The sequence below is a fragment of the Neoarius graeffei genome, chromosome 8 (assembly GCF_027579695.1).
Source record: "Neoarius graeffei isolate fNeoGra1 chromosome 8, fNeoGra1.pri, whole genome shotgun sequence".
Taxonomy (NCBI): Eukaryota; Metazoa; Chordata; class Actinopteri; order Siluriformes; family Ariidae; genus Neoarius; species Neoarius graeffei.
Window position 1 is genome coordinate 55794522 of NC_083576.1, and position 9477 is coordinate 55803998.

Genomic DNA, 9477 nt, shown 5'->3' on the forward strand with positions numbered 1-9477 from the left:
GCCTCGCCTCATCTATACTCTCTTGCCAGTATCTGTTGGCGTTGTCGGTGACAACAAGCCACAGCACCAAGACCAGCAACACTAACAACTCCATGTTTATTGTTTACTATCTGGGTCGTGAGACTACCGCTTAAAAGATTACTGATGTCACTGTTTGCGCTGCCTAACGACATCACGTGACGTCCACCCACTTTCACTAACTCCACCCAATGTGTCCACCCATTTCCAGCCAGCACGGTTCAGCACGGTTGTAGTCGAAATGCAACTCCAACAGCCCCACTCAGCTCGACTCAGCCCAACTCAGCACGGCACGGCTCAGCCCAACTCAGCCGCGTTGGTAGTGGAAAAGCGGCAATAGTGGCCACGACAGTTCCCAATCCCACGCTTCTCCTATGACACAGAATGTCAACTGCAGAGGGGGAATGCAGAGTACATGAGAAGCCAAACTAGATTGACACCTAGCTCAAAAATGCTGTCAGACATACTGGAGAAAATAGCTGAAAGGATCTACGCATACACACCATACCCTGAAGATTCTGACTTCAGTGATGTTGCTGAAGCACTGACAAAGAAGCACCCCTGCCTGAAAGAACCAGGGTCTTTCAATGAGAGCTATGGTTGGAAGCGCAGGTTGAAGATGAAAATGGCCAACTGCAGGACCCAACTTAAGGCACACAGTACATCTGCCGAGGTTACAGTGAATCTTTGAAATCCAAGTCTCAAGGGGACTCCTACCCAGCAAAGAATGTCAAGAGACCTAGACGAGCTGAGGCCAATCATTTTCCATCTTTGCCAAGTGGTGAGACTACAGGAAGCCTGGAACAAGAGAGGGTTTCCCTTTTGACTGAACTACAGAAAAAAAACAACCGTCAAACAATAAAAGAAAAGATCGCCAAGACGTTTGGATACCATAGACAAGAAATAGTGCATAAGCAGCCGAGCATTGAAGGCATGTTGGCAAGATGGCCAGCACTTTTTCAGATGGAAGAGGTATGTTTTTAGATGTAAGGCACCTTAGACCTATTTTTGAGAGGAGAGGGACTTAATATATTTATTAATGCCATTAATTAGATATTCATGAAAGATGATTTTTGAACCTTCAAAACATAGGTCTTTACAGAAGATAATTTATTTAATACACTTTCAAATTTTTTTCTGCATGCTCTGTTTTTGTTTCTCCAGATTAATGCTGAGTTCATGCGGGTGACAACAGTTCCCTTGGAGACCAAGTTCATAGCGCAGTTAGACAAGCACACGTCGAAACTGCTGGAGGTCATCAGGAGCAAGGGAGGACATGTGAAAGAGCAGACCAAGGCAACTTTGCAGGTTTTAGATGAGGTATCTATGTATGAGTTGGTTCTCAGTGGGATCCATACTTGAATAGTTGGGTGTATGTGCTTTTAATAATACCTATTCTTCCTCAGACTGTGGACATCACAATTAGAAGAGAGTGCATCTTCAAATCTTTGATGATCTACCTGGGTGAACCTGTGCATCACCTCATTAAAGAATGCCAGGTAAGGGCATCTCTCTCCCTAACACAGACAATACCTATATACCAACTTTTGTTTTGAGATGCAGCATAGCACTGTATATTATATTATATATTTCGGGTAATAAACATTCCTCTAATTTGTGACTATTTAAAATTATGGCCAAATTGCTATAAAAACAGGCTCATTAACAGATTATTAACCATTGAAATGCTCTCTGACATGTCTGTCAGTGCTCAGACGGAAGTTAGATCTTCACATTTTCTATAGAGGATGTGCAGTCACGTGACCCGTCCATGTTTACTCCGCCATATTGGACGGCTTCAGGATTGTTTACCTTGCGCGAGCGTAATGGATCCATGGAGTAATCCCCAAGAAAATTCGGAAAATACCCCATCTACATCGCGTGATAACTTGTCTAAGTTTGTTCAGCATCTTGAAGGTGACGTGAGGCAGCGTTACGTGGAAAAGTGTTCCAGGTTGGGGATTGCAGATCCGTACAACTTGCTGCAATCCTTGTTCAGGGAAATTCGGAGCTGCGGTGCCGGCGATTTGCCCGATCTGGCCTACCACGACATTTACAATTTTCTTGTTAATCGTGAATCGTGTTACACTGGCAAATCCCTCAAAGCTTACAAGAGCCTGGAAGCTTATAAATATTTTGTTACGGGATGGGTATCCCAACTATACCTCTGGAAGGTTCCGAAGAAGAATGTCTACTTGATAACCTCACGGGTAAGTGGCATTAAGACGTTTATCATAAAGAAACTATGCAGGACGTTTTATCGTAAGAATGTTCGAAATCTAAACTCAGTTCCAGATAATGACAGGGTTGTAAATATGTATGTTTTTGTCTGAAAAAAAAAATCACAAATCACTGACTATGCAGTTATCATTCAATCCGAAAATCAACTTAACAGATGTACTAGGAGTATTGAATTAGATTACACCTACCTGATATGAAGTGTTCACTACAAATTCGGCTGGTAGAACTGGGGTACCAGTTTTCTCTTCGCACAGCGGACACCCATTTTGCGCGTCTCTCCTCGTCTGCGGGGAATCTATAAAATGACAGGCCCTCCTTTTGGCCCTGTCTATTGGTACAACCAAATGGTTATATCTTGTTCAGCATTCTCGAAAGATCTACTCCCACACACTTGATAATTAGAACGGGTTCATCTAAGTTCTATGCGCGGCCATGCCGTCCAAGATGGCAGATAAACAAATATCACGTGACCTCGTGATGTCACGTGCACGCTCTCTATACAAAGTGCAGACAAACACCAGGCTGAGGAGAGATGAACAGCAGCGCTGCCCTCAGATCGGCTGCAGTCAGCTGGAGAGCACAGCGTGCCGTCCTCAGTCCCCCCCCGTTGTTACAGGTGAAACACCGACATCTGTGTACATTTTCAGCATTGATTGATTGTCATATTTGCTCTGGCACAACTTTTCGTGTTCAGTCACTTGTTTGCAGTTTGTTTACGGCAGCAGCTTTCCACTTCTTCTCTGTGGCAATGTGACAACGCCACTACAGGCCTGGCATGTATGTATATATACATATAGTGACAGTTCCAGCAAATATGATTGAAGAATCTAAATCCACTGTTATACACTGCAAACTACTCAACTATTACACTTAAACATGCATTTTTAACATTTCAACTGCCTTGAGTACTTAAATTCATCACCATTCATCTCTTAGCTTACAAGTTATACTTTTCAGCTGTTGCGTCAGCCTTATCAGCATTGCTTCAGCAGTTTCTTCAGTGGATTCAGCATTGCTTCAACAATGGTGTTCAGCATTGACATGCATTGTCTTCAGGAAATGCTCTTTCTAATTGTCCTCATTTGTTGTTTTTTTGTGTGTGCAGGATATGCAGGAAAATGAAGCAGCCATGGCAATCGTCAGTGGAAACGAGGACATTAAAATCGTCATTGACGGAACAGAGGTCCTCAGAGAGGTGCCCACAATAGCAATGGCTGTTGCTATGTTCTTCGGGCTCACCTACGCTCTCAACATAAAATATCCAAAAAATCTGCAGTACTCCCTTGAGTTTGTGCAAAAAGTCCTGATAGAGCTTGGTGGAAAAAAGATGTCCCCAAAAATTCATAGGCTGAGTACCCAGCTTTACAGCCAAGAGTAGGCACAGTTGAGTTCCACTGTTTGGCCTGATTTAATGGCATTTCTACAACCAAGACTTTGTACCGTTTTATCTGGGGTTGTTGTTTGAAACTTAAGCCCTGTCCACACTAGGGATTTTGTACCAATACAAAACTACTTTCGTACCGCAACACCTGTCCACACGAGCAACTATACCGGTACTGTAGCGGTATAACTGTATCGGTACGAAACCCACAAATGTATGGGTTTCGTACCAGTACAGTATCGGTACTGTAGCGCTTCGCTGTAGTGTGGACAGATCAAGCGGTTCTGTATCGATACAAATATAATGCACATGCGCAAAGTCACACACCTCAATCAATGTCTTCGCTGAATAAAATAGTGAAGAATGGAGATTCGTTTGTTTCTTTCTCAACTGCCTTGCACGTTTTATACGATTCGACTGAATAAATGACCACCAGAAATACAGACTGTACATTGACAACAAAAAGCACACACACGTTGTTTCATCCGTACGGAAGCCGAGAGAGGCCCTTCATATAATCCTTTTTTTTTTAATTCACCTTGTTATCCCGAGATAACGACATAATTAATTCAGGATCTCGAGAAAACAACACAACTAATTCAAGATCTCGAGAAAACAAAACGATTATTTCATGATCTCGAGTAAACAGCTGAGAAATGGTTCATTCAGGTGCGCCAAGAGACTTGTTATATGCTGACTTTGGGGCTATTTCTCATTCTGTATAGACGCAGCTTTGGTCATTAGAATGTCTGGAATATTCGATCACCTAATAAGGCAATATTTTGATCAGGGGTTGACACAGGGAGAGATTGCATTAAGTCTTTTAATAAGGGATAATTTCAAAATTAGTCCGCGGCACCTCCGCAGAAGACTGGCCCGGCTTCGTCTACCGACGGAGATACAGTGATTCAGCTGAGATCATGAAATAATTGTTTTGTTTTCTCGAGATCACGGAATAATTGTTTTGTTTTCTCAAGATCTTGAAATAACGGATGCCATATATTCTCGGAAGGAAGTTACTCGGTAACCATGGAAACAATTCGCACACGCGCATTTCAACTACCCTGAAAGAAAACCGCAAACATTTCTCGCTAGTGTGGACAGATGCACTAAACTGTACCGGTATACTTTGTATCGATACAGTTATACCACTTTCGTACCGGTATAAGTGTGAACACAGCATTACACTTGCATAACTGCATTTCTGCTGCAGTATTGACAAAAGAATTTGCCTAAGTTTTCACAGGCACAAGTGGGCATTGTGCTGAAAACCTGGAGAGCACTGATTTGTTTATTGCAGATTTTTCAGACCAAGAGAGGGTCAGGAGCTACCTCACACGTTTGCAGGTTATGGAACTGAGGACATTCACACACATCACTTTTTATTTTAAGGAATAATTCCTCTCTGACTGTATTACATTCCATTTTCAAATGGTCACTGTTCACTGAGGAAAAAATTGTGCCCAAATGCTGTTTGTTCACTTGAAAATGCATGTCTTGATTACCATTTGTATTTGAGAGAAAAATGACTTGTGGTTGAAAAAGCACTGTTCCATGTTAATACAATATGGTAAAAAAAATAGTGATTGGAAAAAAAAAATCATTTTACCTGAAGATGCAGACTTTTACTGGTTGCTGTTGTATTTGAGGGGGAAAAAAAAACTTATCATTGAGAAGGACTGTTCTTAAGGTAGGACTATGGTAATACATTTTGCAAAAAATGTGATTGAGAAAAGTCAGTTCACCTGAAAATGCAGACATTTCCTGGTTGTTTGTAAAACAAAAAATGTTGAAGTGGGTCTATGTTGGAAAAAAAAATGTTCATTCTACAATAAATGTGTTGAAAAGGAATGGCTTCTGAGTGTAAATCTAAAGGTATTAAAATTATTTTTTTAATTCAGATCTATAAACATTAAATTATGATGACTTTAAATTTTTATTTGAGACAACTTAAAAAATAGTTTTCTCCCATATTCAAAAGTTGTTTAAATTAATTTAAAATATTCAGGTTTAACAAAGTAGATTATTTACATTAAGTAATAAAACCAATGTATTTTAATTGAGGAAAATCTGAAATAATTGCTTTGGTTCAGCCGTCAGAAATTGGTTTACATGAAGTTAAATATGTCAGGTCAAATCAAATGAATTATTTATATTGTATAACACTACAATATTAGGTGTGATCGATTACCTCAATTTTTTTAATTTGAGCCAATGTTTAATTTTTTTCAGTGCAATTGGGGAAAATGCAGCTCCGCGATATGCCACCCGGCAGCGAAAGCACAAACACACCTGCCACTCCAAACAATCAAAATAGGCCAAAAGGCTCCAAATTTCCAAAAAGTATTATCAAAATGAGGAAGTTTACCAAAACAACTACAATATTTAACCCCGAACCTTCCAAACGATGTGAAACTCCCCACAAACAAACACAGGAAGTTTACATAATGAAAATGCCACAATCCAATTCACTATCAAAGGTTTGGACGAGCCCCCATATGTCGTGCCTACTTGGCTCAAACAACAACATAAAGGGAGTCCACACCGTTGTTCGGGTTAAATAATATTTTATTTAAACATAATTAAGAAATAAGAAACATTTAAAGGAAAATAATAAAGCGCTGGTTGGCCCGTGCAGGGCCTCCATGGCGCAAAGGCAAGAGTTACCCAACCCAAAAGCCCCAATAGCCAGAACGCCAACACTGAAGAGCCATGTATTTGAACTTGTCACGGCTGTCCAGACCAGGTGTTGCAGTACCAGACAACTCCCCCTTTGGACTGGAGGGACACCCGAACAAGTTCAAGTTCAATATATGGGGAAGGAGTGAGCACTCTCAGCAAAGCAAAGCCGGGCGTGACAATAGACACTACAGGTAATTAAAACGGTTAACTTTGGCATGTGAAACTGATGTTTTGACATCGCAGCCACATATGTTTCTTGCACATGCGTTGATCATGGCTATAGATGCACAGGGGCGCCGCTAGAAATCTTGGGCCCTATGAAAGATTACAATTTAGGGCCCCCCCGGTAAAATTTTCAAGCTCAAGCAACTGAATTTCAAGTCTGTTTTTGGCTGCCACTTCTACTTTACTATGCATGTGATCAGCTACCTATCAAGTTTAGGTGATACAATTATTTGGTATATGAACATTTTAAATGCAGAACTGTCAGAATTAGACTGAATAGACTGTTGCCTTAAAATGATATATATGGAAGATATATATTTTTCTTTTATGAGCAACTATTATTAGGCCACTCAGTAGCCTATGGAGTTCATTCAATCCAAATGTTTGTGTTGAGAGAAATTGCATGCATCACTGTATCAGTATGGATTTATAACATTCTGTATGCACATTATGGATACTCCAGAGCCCTCCAGCAAACATCATCAATAATCAGGATTACAAAATGTATTCCTTTGTTTCCTCCATTTATTGACTTATTGGATGTGATCAAATGTATGCCTTGATGAATAACTACACTAGTTTTTTGATATAATTACATAGTGCACTGCAAGAAATCCACTAAGTGTTTTTGGTTTCTTTTAGGCATCACACATTTATTAGAAAACACAGCAAATGTTCAAATATTCAAGTTAAATACTTAGCAACAGTATCAATAAATCCACACATGAACAATAGCAATGATATCTATGACCACAGCTAATATCCAAAATATTAAAGTTAAATACTTAACAATATCAACAAATCCACACATGAACAATGGCAAAACATCTAGACTTAATTATACAATAAAGATACCTATGAAAAAAGGTGATTTTTTTTCACACACAGTGTGATATCCGGACTTCATAATTTATCACTCCTGCTTAGCAACTTCTAGAATGTACACCTCTGTTGCGCACATAGAAAAACTGACAGCTGCGCTAATAGCGGCGCTGTGCATACACGGAGCTACACATTTCACGTGTCCTGCGCCCAGAATCAGACTGTACCATTAGTAAAAAGGGTGGAAGGGTGAAATGACAATATCATAAATAATTCAAGAAAAATATTATAGCAAATCATAACCATGTATAATTTGCATATTTTAACAGATGAAATGAAATATTTTATTTCAAAAACTTACACAAGGCAATACTATTAAAATAATATTAATATCCCTCACAGGCCCCCCTGTCAGTGCCAGGCCCTTAGAATCGTCCTAACTTTTCCCCCCTAGCAGCGCCCCTGTAGATGCATTTCCACACTACGGTGGATATCATAGTATATACATCCATTTCTGTTCACCAAGTGTTCAATTAAAAGAAAATAATATGATTAGAGAAGTGAAAATTTTTTATATCTATCCCACTGTTATTTTAACGACAGGTTTAAAGAATGACGCAAAACCACAATAGACTTTATTATTATTCTTCAAATAAAGTGCAAGCTGTTCTTGATCTGATCGACTTCTGCAAATTGTCTGTAATCTGTGCACTGCAGTTTTTTCGCACAGTCTACAAATGAGTGTTTGTGGTTTATTGATTTGATAATTTAGTGTTAAATAATGTTTTTTAGCAGTTGATAAAATTGAACAAAAAAGAAATATTGAAATCAAATATAAACATGCTGCAACAAAGTGAATTTCCCTGTAAACTAGCCACAGCTTCGGGACTTGTCTTGATGATTAAACAACCCTTACATCTTAGCATAATCTCTTCGTTTCATCTTCTTCTTGCTTCACAATTGCCGTATTATAAACAATTGTTATATTAATTTTGGTTGTTTTGTCATTCCTGAATGTTTATATTGCACTTTTATTTAATTGCTGTTTGTTCTAGGATACTTTAGTGGAAGATTCTTTCGTTTGTTTACATATTGCAACTGTTGGTTACTAAGGAGACATGATTCTCATTTTTCTCATTGAAATTGGTCTTTTTTCGATTAAAGACTTTGTATCTTTATGAGTAAAATACATATGAAACAGTAATATGTGATATCAAATGGACTTTTAATAATTTGAGTAAGTTTTTAGGAATAGATTCCGCTCTTAGTCGGCAAAACACATGTCAAGCAGGGCAAGAGACATAATTCCCCGGTTAATTAATTCGACAAATGTGTAATTATTGACAGTCAGTTGAATTTGTGATATTATCAGAAGTGACTGAAGTTATCTATGAAGTTGCCCACAATTCAAGGTTTGTTATGCCCTTGAGCAAGGCACCTAACCTCCAACCGCTCCGGCAAGAGTGGTGGCGTACCTTGTGTCTAATTAGCCAAAGAAAAACTGATGATGTGATCATCAGTTCGGGCATTGAACCCGACCAACTGAACTACAAATATCCAAAGACACCAAAGAATCGGATTTTCAGTCCATGTTTCAGGGATCAACAACCGATCCTTAACATGCACAGGAGCAGAAATTCCCACTTCCAGTCCCTAAGCAATCATAATAAACCCCTTCCTATATCAAGATGAGTATTTCTTTAGATTTTTGTGACCATAATCCAGAGTTGTGCTAAAAAACAGAGTTGTCCTAAGAGACTTTAGAATTTGTGCTAAAAGACTTTGGATTTGTGCTAAAAGACTTATGCTAAAAGACTTTTGTGCTAAATAACTGGATACCTTGAGAACAGTGGTGATCAGTGATTAGTCTTTGGGACCATAGTTTTTTGCAAGCTGAGTTCAGTTAGGTTTAACACATCACTGTCAAGCTAACCTGCTTGCTCAACAGTGATGTGAGATGCAGAGTTGTATCGAGTGCAGGATAGTCGCAAATATCTGTTCAAAATGTTGCTAGATTTGTCAATCGGCTCCTTTAAAAAAATAGATAAATTCACTAAAATGTTCTAAAATGTTGCAAACGACAAATCTAGTGAAAATTTTGTTCAGTT